This window comes from Plectropomus leopardus, chromosome 11 (genome assembly GCF_008729295.1).
Source record: "Plectropomus leopardus isolate mb chromosome 11, YSFRI_Pleo_2.0, whole genome shotgun sequence".
NCBI lineage: Eukaryota > Metazoa > Chordata > Actinopteri > Perciformes > Serranidae > Plectropomus > Plectropomus leopardus.
In genome coordinates, this window is record NC_056473.1 from 19,049,014 (window position 1) to 19,071,909 (window position 22,896).

At 40.4% G+C, this 22,896-nt stretch overlaps 1 protein-coding gene across 1 annotated transcript in view; it reads right to left on the reverse strand.

Annotated features, from left to right (window-relative positions):
- The window catches only part of ccnd2a (cyclin D2, a), a 162,436-nt gene extending 140,134 nt beyond the window's left edge, over nt 1–22,302 (reverse strand). The window contains exon 1 of the mRNA XM_042495473.1: nt 22,206–22,302. The gene's annotated coding sequence lies outside the window, so the exon portion shown is untranslated. The remainder of the gene's footprint in view (nt 1–22,205) is intronic.
- Nucleotides 22,303–22,896: the final 594 nt, after the last annotated feature.

A 22,896-nucleotide genomic window follows, 5' to 3' on the forward strand; every position in this document is an offset into this window, starting at 1 on the left:
GGACTGACAAAGACAAGTGGCACCAGAACCACATTTAAAAATTTCCCCCATTTGCCCGTCAGGGCCAACAAAGAAAGACAACCTATTCTGCGTCAGATGAAACACTACCAAATGTCACTCGAGTATCCCAAATCCCCACAATGAGTCAATACTCTCCTCAGTCACTGGCAAAGCACGTACAGCCAAGACATTTGGTGACCTCAAACTGACTCAAGAGAAAGCAGCAGGCACAAAATGACAGTCCAGTGCTGAATACAATGCCTGCGAGACATTAGCCTTAAACTGTCTCTGTGGTATTTTCTCTAATGCTTCTAAAAGACACTGTCTGGCATACTATGACCTGACTTAAAAGACACGATGTGACCAGCACAAAGGCAAATGCTGTGCAGCATTATTATAGCAAAATATTATGAGAAAATATCAGGTGTGTGGATGTGGAGTGTAAGCATGTGCCCGCTTTCCTTGGCAGGTGGCACACACATACACATACACTGTCCTCTGCATGAGATGACTCACATGCCGTGACATCTGGTTAGTGTTGGATACATTGTTCGGGGCAGCGCAGTGACTTAACACTACGCATAATGGAAGGAAAAAGGAAAAAGAGAAAGCCATGGAATAAAATACATTATTATAATATTGGGCCTTGGTTCTCCATTTATGTTTTTTCCTCTATTAACAATGGGACACCACACTGCCAGCACAGGGGACAACTGTGAACTTCGAGAGGTCAGGAGAAAGAGGTGGAAAACATTAGAAGTAAGTTGAATTTCTGCTGTTAAAGTCTCTAAAAGTGTGAGTGAGATGATATACATTCCTGGAGAGAGACATTAAATCATTTCCTCCTTTTTCCAAATATTAATGTTCAACAGATCACTGAGAAATGTGAAATACAAATGTTAAGTTTATCAAGATGCACAACAATCTTATTTTTTTTAAAGGTTTTCTCCTGTCTGCACATGTTCCACTTTTACAGACATAATAGCTTGTTCTTTGACTAAACAGGAAAGCAGTGTGAAGTTGGTGAAGATAGTGTCAGGTCTGGTTTAAATGAAAGAGAAAAAAACAAAAACATCATGGAAATGAGCTCGAAACAGATCCAAAGCAAAATAATCTGCAATGAATTTATCCTCTCATCCCTCATTACTGCATCCCCCCATGGCTTCATCTGGGAGAGACACTGGTAGAGAGAGGCTGCTGAGGAGACCCACCTCCCTCTTCTCCCAGCACTGCCTCAGGAATGCTTTTCTTCTGTCCCCCTTAGCCCCATGTGTAGACGCCCTCTCTGCAGGGTGTGTTTTGCATGTAAAGCAGGCTGCAGATGCTGTCCGCAAAAAGCAACCAGGAGGGACAAGGGGGACCAGGACACAAGGAGGCCCCACTGCCATGCCACCCGCCTGGCCTCGCCTCGCTTTGCTGCCACCCCCTTCTCAGCTCCCCCTCCCACAACACCTCTCATTACTTCACCCCTTAGACAGTCCCCCTTTCCATCCCCGGTTCGACATGCCACCCCTCCATCACCCCATTCCTTCCCCCCCTCCGCCCCCTTGACCATCCCTCTGCCACCCTCCTAGCACACGCAGTTGTGTGTCTCCTGGGAAACAAGCTCGAATTGGTGTATAAAGGCACGCCGAGCTCAGACGGACACACACACATGCATACACCATACCACTTCAGTGGAGTGAAAGACCTGAGAAACGGCATTTGGACACGGAGAGGGGGAAAGAAAGAGAGAGGAGGGAGAAAGAGAGTGATCACCTCTAATAAAATGGTTCTTTACAGTCCTGTTATGCATATTCGGCTTGACATGACTACATTCAGGGGAAATAATTAACAAGTGTATGGCATACATTAATATTGTATTTGACAGCAGACAGGTGGCTGGCTGGGAGCAGATGTTAGGAGGCAGACCAGAGAGAGACTGAATGAGCGGGAGATGGAAAATTATTACAAGGTTCTAAACTATAAACACAGTTAACATGTAATCACTGAAGTTTCCCTGAGTTTGTGATTTAAATGGAAAAAGTCAATTAATTTAGATGTTGTCTATCAATAAATATTTTGCTAACAATTTTCATTTAAAACAGTATGTCGTTAACCGAGAAAAACGTGAAGAAATTGTGAGAATTAAGTGTTTCTCTATGTTTTATATCATTTTAAATTGAGAAATAAATTGGTTTGGCTGGGGAAAAAAAACAATTGAAACTACTACCTTGGGCTCTGCTAAATTGTTAAATGAAATAATTCAATAATAGGCAATAGATAAATTAATATTTAAATTGCAGCTCTACATCTCTGTATGATATACAGTATCTCTTACATAATGGGCACTATACTATCCATCACATTATTCCTCCCTCCAGCTTCTCTGTCTGCTGCACACAAAGCACCACAGTGTGGCCAGTCAGGGTGGGTGCATCTAAGATGACATAATGGTGTTTTCCATTCAACTGCTCCACTCCCAGGATCTGTACTGTGCTGAGCAAAGTGTAGTTGTGTGTGTGTGTGTGTGTGTGTGTGTGTGTGTGTGTGTGTGTGTGGTAGGGTGAATAATTGTAGTGACACACTGGTACATTTGGATAATGACCTTTTTTGTTACTTTTACAGTATGCACACACCAGCAAGTCATTACATGTGCTGCCCTTGATGCCAAAGAACACCTTTACAAAGCCTTGCGATGCTCATGTAATCCACGAGCCTGCTTTATTCTATTCTGTTTAACAAGGAGTTATTGCTTCACGATGTGACAGACAGACTGGCCCAGACTGGGATGTTAGTTTCTCTTTTCTGTTGCTATGTGGTTATTCTTCGAATTGCATTGCAACAATACAGCAAGCTTCTGCAAAAGCGTCACGTTTTCATGTGCGGATAGCTTCAATAAAGCAACATTGATCAGGATGCTGACTTGACCTATAGCAATTCATATAGCATATGTGCAGAGCAAAACCTGACAGAGTATTGAACAATCTGTCAATTAATCACTTTGTGTTATATGAGTTCTGGGGGGAAAAAATGACTTTTTTTCTAACATACCTCCTCAGTGAACCAAGATTCCAAAAAACTGAGAAAATTCTTCAGTTTACTAATTTCTTGCACAACTCCTGCATTACAATGCAAGTCCAATTTATCCAGCCATATGCTAAGTACTTTCCAAACACATGCGTTTTCCATAAAACCCTATTTAAGACACCACCTCAAACATCTCACTGTTTATGCAGGAGTGTTTTAAATTGCCAGGTTTTAGCAAAAATGGATTCTTTAGGGAAGTACTGAGCATACGACTGGATAAATGAAACTAGATTCAGCTGTTGGTGTTTGAGAATTTGTTTTGCTACTGTGAAACAGTGTGACCTATGACTTAAATAAATTAAGAATTTTCTTTGGTTTGTATTCTTCGTTCCCCATGGAGGCATGCAAAAAAAAGTTTTTTGTTTGTTTTTTTAATTCAATTTAACACGGGGTGAGTAACTGATATACAAATGATTACTTGGAAGTAACAATTTAAGGTCTGCCTAACATCCTTCTATGTGGCTTATTTCTTCAACAACATAAAAGGAACCACCAAATAACAAGTAAACACCAGCCCCCCTCACTTTGTAACAAGTCCAGCTCTTTACTAATGTGCAATGTATATTTTGCTCTTTTTGTACTGAAATGCAGAGACAAACCCTTTCTACAAGGAGATTGCGCTACAGTGTCACATCATGCCACTCCAGTGTGTGACTTTAAACAGCATGCCGGCATTGCAGAAGCAAAAGAGGCATGACAGGCATGACAGGCATGACGTCCAACACAACAGCATCGGCCTCTAGTGTGACATATGTGTTGGCAGCGTTTTGTAAACAACAACAAAAGCAATCACAATCATTAACCATCTCTGTTATATGGCGGCTAATCTTGTCCTCTGCTCTCATTGAGCTGAGTTAGCTGCTAACTGCTACTAGCCTGCAGGTAAGCCGTGGCTCTACAAAACTGTATCTTAAGAATGAGCATCACCATTGTTATTAGAAATACTCAAAGGCAGTTTTGTGGTGCTCTGTTTTGGTCTTGATCTTGAAACCGGTCTCAAAAATACTTTTAGAGGTCTCGGTCTCCACTTAGACTAAAAAACAATATTTTTTCTTGTCTCAGTCTCAGACGGAGAGGACAAGATTTTATTTCAAAAAGGGTCAAGACCACAACTGCAGGGATGTCACTAAATTGTCTGTGCAAAAAAGTTGTTGAATAAAGATGTCATGTTGATTTCAGATCTTTAGCGTATTTGTTTACTCATAGAATGCAATAGAAAATTCCACTTTACAAAATTCACCTCTGCAATGCCTTTTGGTTATTTTATCAAGACATTTCTAATTGCACAAATATAAATACACATATACTTATACAGTACATATATGACAATAAAGGAGGTAAATGAAGAGCAGTCTCCATTTGCTTTATGTGGGTGTTTATATGGGTATGTGGATCTGTCTTTGTATGTTCCACATTTTATCGTAAGTATATCATGCCATGTGGTACCTGCACCGGTCTGGTCTTGGTCTTGACCTGATCTCAACCCCTCAAAGTCTTGGTATTGTCTTAGTCTTAACACACTCTGGTGTTGGTCATGACTTGGTCTTGGTTTAGGTGGTCTCAAAGGTATTTTGATGGTTTAAATGCAGAGTTGAAATCAAATTGATCCCCCTCATCCCACCCCACCCCCTGCCCTTTTCTTTAATCTAAACATAGCAATTTCTAACTGCATCTACTTCTGTTGTCAACAGTTGCTGTCTGACTCTGCAGCTAAGGGGGTCAGGAAGCAGGAACTTTGGGAGTCTCCATGCTTTGCTCCAGCATTTGGAACCACTCTCAACCTATCACAAATTCCTCTTTCTTGGCAGCCATACAGATTTCCCTCTCTCTCTCCCTTTCCTCTTTTCATCACTGCTGGCAGTAGAACTGTAGTCTACATTCTGCACTAATTAACAACCTTCGGTAGAAGACCACCAAACTGGTGAACTGGCACACTTGAAGCACGCTTACAGTAAGACTCTTTTTCATTTGTTTTTTAATCTCCGTTCATTATCTGTCCATCCATCTAGAGCTTGTATTGTGTTGAAGGTTGTGTTGAATTAGTCAACAGAACTTTTTGCTTAGATGGAGCTCCATGTAGAGTTGAGACCACACACACAAGTCCACACTCAGAAACACACAGTGAAAATGATCTCTGCCCTTGCCATTGACCCTGCAACTAACTCTTGCATGCATGGCGAATAGTCTTACAATGAAAGCTTGCAATGTGTTATCAGAGTATCTGAATAAACAACCACAACATCTGCATGGGCCAAGTTGGCAGCTCTCCTTCTGTGACTTACCGAAAACAGTGAACAATACTTGTTCTCATGTACTTGTAACAGACTTTCATTGTTATTAATTTCACTTTTACATTGGTATTATCCTTCCAATAGCCACCAAGTCCACCTTAACCTCTGTCCTAATCCAAACTTTAATCATACTCATTATCATAAACAGTTGTATACAACTGAAATGCTCTAGTTGTCAAAGAAATGTTGTATGGACAATGACTATATAGCACAATTTAAAGCAAATACTGGTTTAATTCAATCTGAGATTAATTTCCACTTCTCTCCATTAACCTGAATTTTCTGATACATCAGTCTCTGCAAGGGATACCAGAATCTGGGGCCGTATCCAAGATTTTACCCATTGATGGGACCCCTATGGACTGATATAAGGAATGTGATTGAACCATGGTGCTCTGAACTGGTCTCACTCCAAACCCTTATTATTATTTTCAGACAAGCCTGGCGATGGCAGTTCATGATACTGTGGGCAAGTATTCTTAGTATTAAGAGCAAGAAAGTCTGCTTAGAGACGAAAGGAGGGAAGGTGGATATATCAAACAAATTCCTTTCACCTGGGAGGCTCTTGTTCATGTCCAATGTGAAACCAAAAGTCCATTTGTTTGTCACCTAACAGGCGTACTTACATTAAGCCAAACAATGATATTTTTTTTCTAAACCTTACCACTTGCTTTTGTTGCCTAAACCTCAGGAAGTAAACCTGTTTTATTTTTCAAACCTACAATGTAAGTTTGTTTGTTTTTTTTTAAAGACTGGGCACATTTAATGAGCAGAAACTGTAAATTTCCTGTAAAAACAGATTTGTATTATGAGGAGACACAATGCATGTAACAAATGTAAATTGACACTGTTCCCTAATGTCCAAAACTGATGCAGGAGGGGTACCTAATGCATCAACTTTTTACTTCTACCAAATGAGTTAATTGAGAATCTGTTGGTTATACATAGCCACCTTATGAGTGGCATAACCCCTTAATCATTAATGGGTATTTCCCATTGGTTGGAGGGCCACAGCTGGCCCCCAGGTTGGACTTTGGACAAGTCTGCCTTAATGCAAAAGTATTAATGAAGTTTAGATGAAGAAAATAATGTGCCATATTACCAAAATATCCGACTTCCAGCACTCTAAAAAAGTTGTTTCTGTATCTGATGCACATGTGTGTTCACATAAAAACATGTTTCAAGATATGATGAGAGGAATTAGGATAATCATTTTGACTTTGCACTGGGCACCATGCTTGGCAAAAATAAAAGATAAGTGCGAGTGTGTGTGTTTGTGTGTGCGAGTGTACGTGTGTCTGTGCGTGATTGTGTGTGTGTGCGTTTGTGTGTTGTCTTTGCCATTTTGCTGATTTAGGATTAATTAATGGGTAAGATGTGCTCTCCATCGCACTATTGTTTTTTTTACCATGAAAACTGGCACGTCAATATATCCAACAAGGTCAACACACACACAGGAGCTCATATGCTGGAATGCACCCTAACTCACACACAAATACTCTGTCAAAAACCTCAACCTGCCAGTCTGGAGCATCAATCGAGTCTCTGTTCGTTCTCCTCACCCTCCTAGTCTCCACTGCCATCTTCAACCACCAACATCCTCACCACATAATTCTTCATAGAGCAGCACAACCTAAAACCAGGCAAGCAGCCTTCAAAGTGTGCTTAAATTAAAATCAGGTACAGGCTCTCCTTCGATAACACAGTACACTGAACGGCCTGGGTCTCACTGGTTTCCATTAGACTTCCCTTGGGAAAGTTTCTGAATAAGGGGGCAGAGTGGGAAGGTCACAGGCTGTCTCAAACTCACGAAGGAAATTCTTAACATTTCTTGAATGCCTTGATTGCCAGTGTTGCAAGCAAACAGTAGCTCACAAATACATGAGGTGCATTAATCAGGGCCACAGTGTCATGAAACTGGGACAGAAGTTAAAGACGTGTTCTTGTGACCAAAGGGGCAATGTTAGTTCAAATCCCCGAAGCAGCTGGAGAAATGTGTTTTGGTAAAGTGAATGACAAAACCTCCAGACAACTTCTGTCAATGCACCATGGGGCAAGACACTATTCCCAAGCATATTAATTAAGGAACTGAGTGCCCAAAAGTAAGCAGCTGCACAGCTTTGAGGTGTGTGGTGTTGCCTGAATATGAAACAGGGCATTACCGGTAAAGACTTGAGCGTGTTATTTCAACTTTGCCTGGGTAAATAAGACTCATTAAACATCCCTGTGTTTTTAGTACCACCATGAAAAGTTCCAGCAAGGAGAGACAATTAGGACAACAAACAAAAGAGGAAAAACATTGTGCAGTGACAAAAGAGGTATTTGCAGTCCATCTTCATCTGACAAACTCAACCATGGGTCAAAAGCCTGACACGATACCCCAAACATATAAAACAAGAGGCGAGGGGTAAAGAATGACGGAATGCCAAGAAGACAGTGGGTCCAAAGAGACAGTTTGCCTTGTTTCCCAAAGAGATGCTCTGGCATGCCAGTGATCATAGACAGCCTTCCAGCGTTAAGTGATTCTGAATAGCACTGAGGGCACAGTGAGAGGAGAGAGCAACAAGATTGCTGGACCAGAGCGGGGTGAGCGGCACTGGCAGGGCCAGCGTATTGTTCTGGGAGTCGAGCAGGAGGCTATCACGGCCCGGGCCAACCGCTAGCCACGTGCTCCTCACTGCGGCCTGCATGAATTATTACATTTCATTCTGTTATCTTTCATCATGGTTCATTACGGACAGACAATTGGGCTTGAAGAGAAGCACCACGCTCAGGGGTTCCCCCAGATGCCCTCAGAAAGAGAGAGAGTGAGGGAGGGAGAGAGAGAGAGAGAATCCCTGCACTCTCCACTGAAAAGGATGGAGGAGGATGGACAAAAACACATTGTCCGTGGATTTAAAAAGGAGGCTTATGGCTGCTATGAAAAAAAGAAATGTGCTTTTAGAAGGAGAGAAGAATGAATCTGCCCGCTGATGCACGCTCAATGAGATGTACGCTAGCAAAGCCATAGAAAAGAAGTGAGAATTGAAAGGGATGGAATCTGAGGCAAATGACACTCGAGTGTTTTGAAAATAACTGACAGCTGCACAATAGGACACCAAAAACAGACTGCAATCTGCCCATAGATAGATGAAAAGACAGGGACTTGAATAGAAGTGCGACCAAATACATACAGAGACACTGTCCATTCATGGAAGAAGTGGATAAATAGACAGCCGTGAAAATGGACATGAAAGGTGAGGTTTTGCTCTGATAAATGAACCAAACAAAGAGATAACTACAAAGAATTTGTGAAACAATTAGGCTTTCTCGTTTTAAGTACACAAGTGCCACAAGTTTAGGCCTTGAGAAATTTTATTTACTAGAGAGTCTCAGACAAACATGCTGATTCACACACAGACAAAACAGAATGAATGCCACTCTAACATTTCAGTTCAGTAGGGGACAAGCATAGCCAATTACAAACCTGTCTGAATCAGGGATTTATCCCTCAGTGACTGAGCCATAACTATCCAGAATGTGCATAGGTCTAATCACAGTGCCCGTCCTCATGAAGCTTTGTCATTATTGTCTGCATGTGTGTGTGTGTGTTCTTAATGTACTTGTGTGTCCAGAGAGGTGAGTATCAGAACACACTTCTCTTGTCGCTCGCTGTTCACTGCATAACACAGACATTTTCCATTCTGTCAGCGCAAGCAGCGAGCACACTGGCTCCTTCTAAACTCAGCCGCCACTTCATTAAATGACTTCAGACTCTTGGCAGAGTCAGTGGGAAAAGTCTATATTAACTGTGTGTGAGATCCACGGGGTGACCAACAAAGGCCATAGTTGTTCCTCTACGCTGGGTGCTGCTCGGGGGAATTCTGGGGCCTATCAGGGTACCCCTCCGCTGGGCCCTCTGCCCCATTTGTGTCTCACACATGCTCTTCTTCCTCTCTCTCTCTCTCCCTCTCTCTCTCTCTCAGATTGCACATACAGACAGACACAAATAAAAACACACAAGGATGCATGCTAGAGTCTTATAAAGCTGTGCTGACATTTGCCCTACTTTCCAGGAAATGGTATTGCGACTGTGAGTTACTGTAATTCAGCAAAAATAAGGCCAGACCCAGCCACAGTGGAGAATAAGGTGCATGTGTGTGTGTTGGTGGGGCACAGTTTTGACATCATTATACAAGATCAATCGCATTACGCAGGATCCAGCCAAGTTATGGGTTGCATTGGGGAGTTGGGGAGGTTGAGATGAGGGGGACTGTATGTGTTTAGACTGGAGAATGGAGGGAAGGGTAGGGGTTGATGTCTCTTTTCACAGTCCAACATGACGCCTGGCTCATTTGTTTACAGGGGATTCAGATGGAGAGAGGCAGCCTGATGGTACCTAATGGCCAGGAGGAGAAGCTGGCGGCTGAATCAAAGCATTTACTGTTCCTCAACCAGGTCAAAGTGCTGGGTCATTTGGGAGCGGAGGGGCAGAACAGCCAGTGGATGAGCCACTACAGTGTTCAGGACTTGTGTATATTAAAATTTAGAGTGAGAAGAAAAGATTTGTAAGTAAAAATTCCACCATGAAACAGTACTTATGAAGCAGTTGGTTCCACATCAGGAAGTCAGAGCACAGGGCTCTAGTAAGGCAAAAACTGGGACAAGAATGTCCACTGACACAAAGCAACTATCACTGTAAGATGAATGACGTGTCTCCGCTTAATCCTATTGTACAAAGATTAAGCCAGAACATGCCAGATGCTGCCTTCTTGCCCTAGTGGCATCAGCTAGTGTCTGCCTAATATCTCCAAGGCCTCCTTTTTCTTGTCATACAAATACTAAACCAAATGCAAACAGCGCCAATGATTGCGAGCACACTGACTGTCACACACAGCATTCAATCATGATGTCAAACCCGGTTTTTATAGCATGACATAACTTATTAAAACCAAACTTATCAGAAAAAATATCACTCGTGCATCAGCTTGACATGAACTTCCTAAAATGACAGAAACAGCATTGGGAAATAATTTATTGGATGTATTTTGACCTTTTGGTTTGGCTTATATCCCATCCACAAACATGGCGCTGACAGGGTTTTTGACAATAGTGCAGCCAGCCACAAGGGGCAATCAAGGTGTTTTGGCTTCACTTAAGGGGAACAGTCATGCCACTCATCTTTATATACAGCCTGTGATGCAAAGTAGGAGATTATTTGTGGCATCTTGGGACTTTTGTTATAGGAAAATATTCATTTATCAAGTTAATTGCAACTTGAGTTTTACCTTTATAGCCTTGGCCATTGTTTCTTTTATTTATGATAACGCTGTACTTGCCAAATAAATGTGTAAAATCTTGGAAAGAGGCAACATCACATAAAAAGGTCTTACAAGGCAAGAAACTCTACTATCAGGTTATCATACAAGTGGTAAGCAAGCCCAAGTAAAATTCTTTTGTTTAGGAATGTGCAGTTGCATCTCATGTCACCATATCAGTGAGCAAAACCCATGATGCAAAGAGTAGCGCAAGATGAGCTCACGCAATCCTACAATACATATTGATATTAATAACTTTTTAATATCAGATATTTTGCTCTCAAATATCGATAACTGTTATTAGCATGCAAAAGCCAGTATTGACCAATCTATATCTCAGACCGATAACTGTCTGCAACACAGCAGAACCACATCATAACACTCAAATTTAATTGTATTCTTCACATCAAGTACATTCATCACAGCAGCTCACTTGAGGGAAAAATGCAAAATATGACAGAAATTACAGCTATTCCAGAGGGACACAGGAGAGTAAAAGTCAAACAGGGAGTGTCCAAAGAGAAACAGACGAGTGTGGGATGAGGAAAGAAAAAAGTATTTAGGTGAGGAATCCTTGTTTAACTACGAAACATTATTACAGCCTCATCTGCGGTTTCACACTTGAAGATAAATGGAAAGACAGACACAGACACACACATCTATGATCTGGACGGCTATTACAATATGTGTTTTTTTTATGCTTATAAAAACACACACACACATACTCATAGGCCCATGCACACAGAAAAGCTGAAGCCCCTAATGATCCACCAGATGTACTGAGGAAGGTGTGAGACACAGCAAGCAAAAGGACACCACTGCTGTACAGGCAATCAGTCCAATTGACTTGATATGCCAGTTGTAGTAATGGCTAACTTCTGTGGTGACCTTCACCCAGTCTGGTGGATTTATTTGTTCTAATTAAGCAGGTTAGGGCCACATGATGAAGTCATTGTTCGAGATGTGACAATTTGGAGGAGGACAGGCAAATTCCCCCGAGGAAACAGAGAAATTTCTTCAACACCACCAGTCTGTCAAAGTAGATCAACATTTCAGTAATCTGCCCATGTGCACTACCAAGTTCATATCTTTGGTAGTGCACATTAAATTTGAGCTGTGCATGTAATTCTCAGTTTGACATGCACCAGTGCATGTAACCTGGTGCAGAAAATATATTATGTAGGTCTGCCAACATGTGATACACGCACAATTAACAGTTTTAACATGCTCTCGTGCAGCACAACCATTTTGTCTATGCAGTGAAAAACAAATTTAAAGCAGTGCGGCACGAATAAAGGATATTAACAGCACAGGGATAATCAAGACAGAGCAGCAAAGCACAGAAGTAGCACACTGAAAAAATCCTGTCAAAGTAGCTGCCGCTTAAATTTTGAAGGAAATCTTGTGCTGCTATGATGTTTGGAGCAGCCAAAAAGGATGAATAAACTAGACTCTCATTACAGCAATAATTTATCACATGACTTATATTAATTAGCCTTTTGAATATGTGACATCACTAAAGAATTCCTTATTTGATAAAACTGTTTGCCATAAGAAGTTTACTGAGAAGCGCAATGGACTCCAAAATGTTCCTATTAATATATTTTCAAGTAGTTTCACTGCACATTATTGTAGGAGGAAATTAAATTCTAACACAATAAAAATGTCCTAATTTTTAGCTTTTATAGATCAAATGAATAGCCTTCGTGATTTCTATGTCTGTGTGTATGACTACAGGGTTTCCTATTTGTGTCAGCCTGCCATGAAAAAAACACAGGCCATCTCTGATGATTTTATATTTTTGGCACTGGACCAGTACTGGGAGCACTACTGTATATATGCGATTTGATAATTCTTTGCACCACACTCTCAAAATAGAGTGTGTACTCTGGGCACAGACGGGCAGCAGAATGCCAGCACAGTGAGAGTGAAACTTAACTGTTCATTGTACTGGATCTAGAAGCGTGCATTCACTCACCTCCACATCAGCTGCTGCTCTTATCCATTGATCTGATCAGCTCTGACTGGATCAACAGATAAATTATCCACCCTGCAACTGCTCAAACTGCTGCTGAAGAAAAAAGAACTTATGAGTTCTGCCTACACTGCATTTAAAACTTAATGCACCAGTACATGTACACAGAAAAAAGTAATTTGAGCCCTGCATTTATACCATCAAATTAAATGAATGTACCTGAGAATTTCAATGCGCAAGTTCATTCCAGTGTTGTCACCATCTATGCCAATGCTTAAACATTTCCTCTTTTTCATGCAAGCACTGGTGCAGAGTATAGACTGCACTGTACAATAAATGAGGTCCTGTGCCTGTATAGTGTTACCACCAATTAACCAGGACAAAAATGTGCGTATGGTACTACTACACATGTATGCCCACCTACACATATAAAGGAAACAGCTTTGAGGAAAAGATTCATGTCCGTCCAACTTAACACAGCGTACATCATGGGCTCCTGGAGTTACAAATTGTCCACAATGTCTAGATCAACAGAAGCTGGAGCCAGCAGGGGCTCTGAGGTGGACTGAGGCAGCCCAGCAAGAGGTCTTCTCAGCGAGCCCTGACAAACACAGTTAGCGGGGTAACTGGGATTGTTTCTCTTTCTGTAATCTCACACAGTGGAATCTCTGTGAATGTGCAGTATAGTGATGTGAGTGTTTGTGTGTGTGTTTATGTGTGAGCACTTCAGAGGGAGCTTGGGTGTGTACTGTGCTGTATGTAAGTTTTTGTGTTTGTGCGCTACTGAGCTGCCGATCTGAAGCTGGAGCATGAAGCACAAAGCAACACTCCCCCACACAGCCATATTCATTCATAACTTTTCATCTTCCAACACAAGGTTCCTTCACGTGTTCATTATGTGCCACACGCCAGCACAACATGTGACAATTCAATTCAGTCTTAGAGTTCATTCTCCATGTTGACAAAACTACACAAAGCTCACCTTTCACTGGAAACCCTTCATTAAGGGAAGTTTACTTTCAATTAAAATACACCGCAAAAACGTGCGCACACACAGCCACTAACCTTCAAGTGACTCCCAGGCATCCTGAGCCATCCACCACATTACGCAAGGAGATTCAGAGCACAAAATGAAGGAATAACACCAGGCAACAAAATGGCTCAGTTCTTATCACTGTGGGGTTTCGCTCTGAGAAATGTTTTGATTTTCAAAATACTCCATCCTTCCTACAGTATATGAACATTCTGAATAGGGCTCTCTGTCTCTAATTGGCCTCTTTTACCTTTTTGTTGGTGTTCATTTCTTTCTCTCTGTCCAGCTCTCTGTCGAGCAATGCATGCACATACAAGCACGCGTACCCACGCACATTCCCCTCTAATCCACAACCACCCTCTCTGTGGAGCACACTCTAGATTGGCTTTGCTGCTAGTGTAAACTTCCACATTGAGGTCAGACTTTGGGGTCACAGGGGCCTACAGTGGGGCCATGAAGCTTGACTTCAAAGAGAAATGGGCATAAGCAGGGGAGCCTGCTTGTTAGTGCTTCCTCTGCCCTAAGTTGCACCTCTTACATCCCCTACATGTCTGTGTCCTATTGTTAATGCTAGACAGTCAAGGCTGTGTTAGCTGGCTGCTGCATTTCAAGTATCTTTCACTTTTCTTTAATCCACTTTTCTACACAAACCAGTGATCAAAATCATGCAATGAAGTAAAATAAAAAAGCATATCTACTTTCACTGATTGGTTGTTAGCATAAATTAGACTCCAAACATTATTTGGGGACTCTGAGATTAAATCCAGGCTGTGACAGTGTGAGGCATTTTCTGGGGCTGGCAAAGATCTTTAAGATATTTATTGATTTTGTGAAGAAAGGTGTGGTTTGCAATCTACTGACAGGTAGAGTAAGGACGAGTTTTACTGCTTCAATTATTGATTAGGGGTGGGTACCAAGCCTTCAATACACAATACTGTTACAGACCAGAATGTGACTATAGCAATGGGTATCAAAAAACTCTCAAATTCAGAAAGTCAGCATCAAATGCCTAAGCCTCTTACAGTACATTTAACAGTCAAGAACTAGAAAAGAAAAGATTTCCTTTCGTATTCTTACTAAAACTCAGGTACTCAGGTACCAAATATTTATCTTTTGTTGCAGTGTATATTACCTTCTGAATAACAAACAAACTTACTCATAAACTCTGTTTTGTTTAGTCTTATAAGTGAAGCTAACAGAAGCTCTTATCACATATAATTACATCACATCAAGATTATGTTTCTCACATGAACCTAAACCCTCAGTTTTTGCTTTCATCAACGGGACTTTTCTGCCCTCTAGTGGTGATATATGAGAACAACAGCTGCGTATATTATTGATCTCGTAGAGCAACACAATGTTTTCTAACAGTGATGGTGTACATGTAAGGGCCCATGATAATTCCTTGTATGTTGCTCCTTTAATTTTAACTTTAAAAATACTGTTTGGTCATGTCATTTTTTCTTTATCACTGCCAGAGCATTCGATTACATCAGAAGAAAATGCCCTAGGAATATCTGAACTGAAACTACTGGTTCCCATAAAGGTATAACATAAATGGGTTCAACTTGTCATGCAATGTAACATTTGGGCTATACATTATTATAAAAAGCAAATGTGGTCAGTGTCAGTGCATATGCATCAAATTGATACAACACTGCTGTGTTGATAATTAGACAGATGTGAGTCTACTATAAGTTCCTTAAAATCAACAGCACTGATTAACCAAGAGGCAGTCATTCTTAGTTAATCAAGTTATTCTTGTCAAATGATTCAGCAGAGATGCAGTCATACTTCATATTCACGGGTTGACTTTTATTGCACAGCCTTTCCTGACCACTAGAGGTCAGAGTTTTATCATATATGAACTACACCCTGGATAGACATCATTGCCACATTCTCTCTCTGAGTAGTCAACAAACAGCTGAAAAAAGCAGTGAAAATCCAAACAGCTCAAGGGTAAGCTTAATCCAATACAGTTCCTTCTGCAGTGAAAGTAAAAGTCGACATTGTTCCAGTCCTGCTTGATAATCCCAAGATGAGTGAAACATTGTACTGAGACCTTGAATCTGTTCCAATAAACAGTCCTGGAGCACATAAAACAAAGAGCCAAAGCTCTTTGTGATGTTTTCATAATGATGTACTGCTCATAGTAAAAAATAGTAGTAATTTATCTTGTCTTAATATCACATCTTCTATCAAAACAAATTGAACATTTACAAAGAAATTCTCCTCATTTTACCATGATAACAGCAACACTTGTTTATAGAAACGTCAGAGTCTGTTACAAGAAATAGTTCTGGAAACCAGGGGAATTTTCCCCCACAACAGCATTTCTGAGACTGAATCAATCTAGCTATATCTATGTCAATCTATTTAAGTGTGTGTACGTGTTACCTGTGTGGATCTAAATACACTGTATCTGAAGGGTGTAGAGATCATTTACAAGATAAGTTTACAAGAACAACAAATAAGTTTAAAAGAAGTGGAGCTGCTCACTACTTTAAAAAAAAAAAGACCTCTTTGCGGTAGACTTCATGACATAAGCATATGTTTGGGAAATACACTGACACAATTTGATGTATGCACACAGGGGATTTTTTTAAATGCCACAACACCGCAGTGTCAGTAGCTGATATACCTATCAGACAACAAGACACATCCTAAAACAGCTGTTAAGTTTGACTTACTGAGCTTTACAGTAACCACTGCAAAAAAAGAAAAAAAAAGTTTTTACTTCACTGATCACATAAAAAAAACACAAGACAAGCCTCAGTGAGCAGGCAAAGGCACATACTGTGCTACTTTTAACGATGCAAAGCTGGGAATTTGAGTAAACAAATACAGTACATAAAGTCTACAGCAATAACAGCAGTGCTATAGTCGATGCATCAATGTTTCAGCTGTTTTGGTTGGCATTAGCGGAGTGAAAGAGGCACATTTTCTTGCAACAGCTAAGCAAGATATAAATTTATGCACACTTAATATATATGATTTTTTTTAAGCATCAAACATAAAAACAACCTCTGACCTGCTATGTTAAAGCTTGAATATGAATAAACGAAAGGCTGTAATATAACCGAAAGTTCATTTGACACAGATGCTTTAATGTGTAACCCATGTAACTGCATTCCTACAGTACTTAGCCGGCACAATGAGCATCACCAAGCCAGGATTTTCTTTCTGCAGAGCAGCCGCAAAATCTCAAAGTTGATCTTGGTCCAATTCTATAGCAGACACATCCGCACAAACAATCTGACACTGCTCTGCCTCCTCCTTCTGCTGCTTTCTGCTGCACTTAAAACATGCCAGTAGTCACCCACAGGAGCGATCCTAGACTCTCGAGGGCCCAGGCAAAGGGAGCCCATAGAGTCCTTGTTAGTCACAGCTAACAGTCAGTAGGTTTACATGCACAGTTATGGGGAGCTACGGTTATAACTCAGTTAAGCCATTTAATTGGACAAGCATCGGGGAAGAATTGATTTCTTCAACTCCACCATTGTGAGTGGGGATATGCTCCTTTCAGCTAGTTGCTATAAACTGATTTACAATGTTTACTTACAATAAACTTTTGGGTAGAAAACCACCACAGCACGTACATATAATGAAACAGTGCAAAGCAAACTCTGCCTTAATTGATTAGTTTTAAACCATCTAAAAAAAGTCAACATCAGTTTAAATATACACTATATTTAGAGTATTTTCACCACTTTACCTTGCCCTTACTGACATTTTACTTCACTGAATGGCAGAGTTGCTGTTCTACTGCTGCCTCAATCAGCTATTGTGTGAGGTAAAGCGGAGCAAATATTCAAATATAGTGTACTCTGAAATGGATATTTGATTTATTTATCAATATGCGTTACCTAAAACTGTCCTTCACATAGGCCAAAATAAAAAACACAAGTACCTCCCCAGTGCTTAATTTTTTTTAAATGCCTTACACGTTTTGCATCACCTCTTCCCCCTCATAAAAAACCAGCAGTCCCTGAGTGGCGATGTTAAATCAATTTAGGGGCCTGCGATCAATATGGGCCAATACGCTCATTTTACACAGTCGATTATAGGGGAAGCTGCCACCCCTTTCTTTGCTTTTGGCCAAAAATAAAAAATAAAAACAACATACACATAATTGGAAATAATTCAAACTGGCTTATTCTGTTCAAAAATGCTATCTGGGAAAAAATGTTTTCATTTTAATTCAAGCCATGATCTTTTTCCTAAAACTAAAAACACAGTTTGGCTATTGTTTACATATGACGTGCGTGTCTGTGACTCACAGTGCCTCCGAAAACCAAACATTTTCACACTGATGATTTATTCCAAATCAAACAGCATTATTCCATGGATGTATTATAGTGAAGCATTTCCCTCATCATCTTGCTCTCTGCTGCTCGCCATGACATCATCTACTGGACGCTGTGTGACGGTGACACAGAATTTCAAAATAAGGGCGTGCCCGAAAAAGTGTGATATGGATCGATGTTTACACTTTGCATCGATGTTAACTGATCGTTGCTCATTTTGTCGATATATTGATGCAGATCGATGGATTGTTACACCTCTACTAATCCCTTCTTGACATTTTGTGAGTTTAATTTGGTTATGTGTTAGACTGAAAAAGCTAAGCGAACTTTAAACAGGGAGTGGCATGGGCACCACACACAATTACAATCATGTACCGTATAGACCAGTGAAATGTCAGGAAGGTATGAAGGCATAAACATAGATACCACCCAAGCCCACAGTAGTATCATGCTGCATGTAGGCATGGTTAGAGAAGCATTTTGACTCATGGAATGAGGAACCACAAAATCATACAAGTAAAAGAACTGTGAAGGAAGAAACTGATGTTTATCACTGAAACATTTTCACTTGCATATTTTGTTTTCTTTGTACTTATGATGTGGCAACCTGGTCCTAAACCCAACTGCAACTCTTCTGATGCTGAAATGTGGTGACTACATGAATAAACACTAATCTCTATAAATGAAGTCATATTCTTTTTATTTCTCAGCCATATTTTATTCATATATTTTTGGTAACATTCTGTACTCCTATAACATTAACAGCCAGTAAAGCAAATAAATTCACTCCTCTTTCTCATCAAAACTATGACATCTTCTCAGCACAACTGCATTGTGCATTTAAAGAAATCAAACCACCAAAACAAAGCGGTCTGTCTGTCACAGCTGACATACGCCTTGTTTGAGTTTAGGAAGCGTGCCAGGAAGTGATGACGTCAGTGTGTTTCATGTTAGACGAGAACTCGGTTTGCTGTGAGGGAAGCTCAACATGAAAACAAACACTTCTCGCCTGCCTGCAAGGTGTCATCGGTTTTTGAGATAACTGACATGCAGGTTAAAGTTTTGGATTTTCAGCACTCCAACAGCAGTTTTAAAAAAAATCAATGTGCACAGTATGCATGATTAGATCTAAAAATATTTTTCTCTGACAAATATGTTAGTGTTCAAGTAACTACACTTCTTCTTGCCAGCTCAGCTGTTGATATAAGATTCAACAACAACAAAGGTTTATTTGAGTCTATTAGTTGTATGTTGGACTGATCAGTGGTGTACTTGGAGTTTTTACATGACAACGTGACTTGTCATCTCTCACAACTTGTGAAACAAGCTAAAAGAAAAAAATGGCCACAAATAGCCAAGTGAGAAGTGTGGGCTGACTTTGTAACTGCAAAGGCATATTGATCATAGGCATTTTTTTATTTTATTTATCATATAACTGCATCCATTCTGCAGTTCAAAGCAACAGCAGAGGAATCGAAAACAATTTGTGGAAACTGGTCACCACATTTGAAGGAACAGTGTGTAATATTTGAGAGAACTTAGTAGCATCTAGTGGTGAGGCTTGCAAATTGCAACCAGCTGAAACTTCTCCCGGTTAGTATTCCCTCAGTTTTCAGGAGATTTTTACCTGAAGTCGCATTATTCAGAGGTCTCTTCCTCTCAAAAACAAAGGGAACTCGGCAATAAAAACAGTGGTAAAAACACTGAATAAGCAGTTTCACATTACATATCAGCTTTTCTCTGATGCTGTTTGGCATATCAAAAAAAATCGAACACTAACCCAGCACCTGCTTATTTCTGCTCAAATATTTTTTCTCAGACATTCAGGAGGTTTTTACTGGGAGCTGAGCTGCAGAAGTCTCTTCCTCTGCAAAACAAATGGACCCACTTAAACTGCTAAAAACTCAGAATAAAGTAGTTGCATGTTTAATTTTTTTTTTTTTTTTAACTGTGTTCTTCCAACTTTCTTGTCACACAAGCTACTACCAAGGCCATCACAAAAATGTGAAAAGGTGACTCACCCTATCTAGAACAATTGTTTGGTTTGTCTGTTCTGGGAAACTCTATAAAAAAAATCAAAAAGCAGTGCATGCAACATGGTGATCTGTCTAGACAAGAACCTGTTTCCTGGGTTTAAATGGCACATTCTAAGACAACAAAAACACAAATATTCTTATTTTCAGGTGATTATATACTAAAGAAAACATACTTATTATATTACATTCCATTTTATCCAGTATTTCCTTCTTAATCCTACACACTGAACCTCTTAAAGCTGGAAACTGCAGTATTTCCACACTTCGATCTTCAGTAACAGAGAGAAATGATAGTGATAATTATGTTTTTGATAAATGATTACATAACAAAATACTTTGGTAGAGTATTTTTGAAAGTCTTTTCTGTTTTTGTTTCACTTTCAATTGCATCTATCGATCTTAAAAAGGCAACATCACCAGTTTAGAGGAAACAGCTGACTGTGAAACCTATTCAGCGATCCCTCCTAACCACTCATTTTTCTCTTTGCAGTTTACATCCAAAACAATATCAAGAGGCCGAAAGCTGCCAGCAACCGAGCCTAAAATACCACTAAGTGTTTCACAGTCCAAGGACTTTTGTAGTTGAGTATATACCACCTACTAAGCTTTTACTGAAAGCTGCTAGTCTAATAGTGACAGAGTAGCGACTGCTGGAGCTGAGACACATTTCCTCTAAATAGAAACCCACTAACAAAGACTATGGTACAATAAAAACAAAATAAACTCAGCAAACTGTCCAAACCACAAATGTACTTAAAAGAAATGTGTCATATTTCCAGTGAAGTTACAGTGCGGAAAGTCATGATTGCACATCTAAAGTCAATCCTCTGCTCCACCATCACACAGACACACACACACACACACACACACACACACACACAACCAAGCCAGAGCTGCCAAAACTTCAGCCAATTCACTTTCTCAGTCAGTCTGACAGGAAGCTTTTCCCTCCCCCGTCTTCCTCAACCCCTCCTTCAGCTGATGTGGGCGTGCTGAGGAAACACAGAGCGTGCAGATGTTGACGTTCCACAACGAAAGCTGTGCCCACATCCGTTCAGAATGAAGACTTTTGTAGCCTATAGTAGGCTGTTCAGACGGATAGTAAAACAGCAGGCAGCAAAACATGGCACATCTACAGTGCAGTACACTTTCAGCACCACTGGAGCTCAGAGACAAGAACAGAAATGCTTTACTTAAACTAAACAGAAACTTAAAATCTGTGAGTTAGTGAGAGAGTAAGTGGCAGAGTGAGTTGGAGTGTATGAGACACACACACACACAGAGAAAATGCAGGGGGAAAAAGGCTGTCATTAACATGCTTTGTAATTGCTTTATACATGACGAGGAGCTTTTAAAACATAATTGAACGCTTTAACATGAAGTCTCCTGTCACTGTCTACCTGCTGAGTCAATAGATTGTCAAATTTTCTTGTCTTATAGCCTACTTAAAGCCATTCACGATAACTTCACTTATCACCACTCTGACACATTAGAGACTGCTCAGCTGCCTAATAACAGGTCTGTCTCAATCAGTCACTCTGCAAATGCTGAGTGATTTTCAGTGAACTCTGCTCCATCATTAGCCCGCTTAATGAAAATCAACCAAAGGCTTGTTAAGTTTAAACCACTAAGTTCTCTGTATATATTCTACCTCAGAGAAATATTCACCTCTCCTGGAAAACGAAAAATAAAAAGGGAGGCACAACTGAAAGCAAAACTCTACAGTATTTTTTGGTTTGTTGTTGTTGTTTTGCATAAAACTTCCACTGAGGTGGATTTCTCATTTTCAGATAACGTGTTTTAAGACGCCTATCAAACACACCAATGAATCTTTCCGTGATGTAACAGTCAAACCTTAAGACAGTGTTACAGAGACTTTTTGAGTGTTTGGGTAGACGGGAATTTCACTTTTTACTGTACAGTAGCGACGTCTCTCGGTTCATTCTCTAACGTTATGTTACAAGACCGCTTCACTGTGTAGCTTATGCTTTTACAATTATTACAAAACCCCTCCATTTTTTCGTCCTCACTTTGTTACGCTACATGACAGCTGTTTTGCACGAGCACCGCTACTACTACTACGACTACTACTACTACGAGTCACGAGAACACTACACGAATGCTCGGCGCGCGCGCGCACACAGCTTACAAACACAGGTTTTATTAAAAATTGCGAGGAAACACACTTTTGTCTTACCTGTTTTAGCACTTTGGGCTCCCTTGGCTGTAGCACCGTCGCGCTTTTTTCGTAGTGAATACAGCGGAAGAGCTTTAAAACAGCGTGAGAGTTGTTTACAAAGTTTCACCGTGAACTCCGATTGGTCTGAGCGGAGTTTAGTCGACGCCCCAAACCGAGGTCACTGGGCCGAGTCTCAATCCTTGTTTCCTGGACTCGCTGCCTTCCCACAGACAGCGTGGCAAAGGAGGCAAGCTGTAGCGTCAATTGTGAAATGTAAGATTTATTACCTGGTGTTTTGTTGTCATCTACTTTTTTGGCATAAACTAAAACGTTCAGACAGTTTAAGAGAAAAGGAAGGTACAAAACAAGACCTATGATAGCTTGAAAAGGGGCGCATTCAAAGTCTATAGTTGCAATCCCTATTAGTGTCTATTAGTGGAATTGTCGAGGTACCCAACTTTTTTATTTTAAAAAAAACTGACAGCCTGTTATCTTCTTTTGACAGTGACTTGGAAATGTTTGACTATGACTTTATGAGAAATTAGAGTGAGGGGGCTACAAAAGGGCTTCAGCTTAAAATGGGAAAAGCCCTCCAGTCCGAAACATTTTTGAACAGACTGTAAAATAAATACATAAATAAAAATTTGCCACATATGGCATACTGCATACTGCAGCACAACACTACAGTCCTTCGCTGCATTCCAGTTCT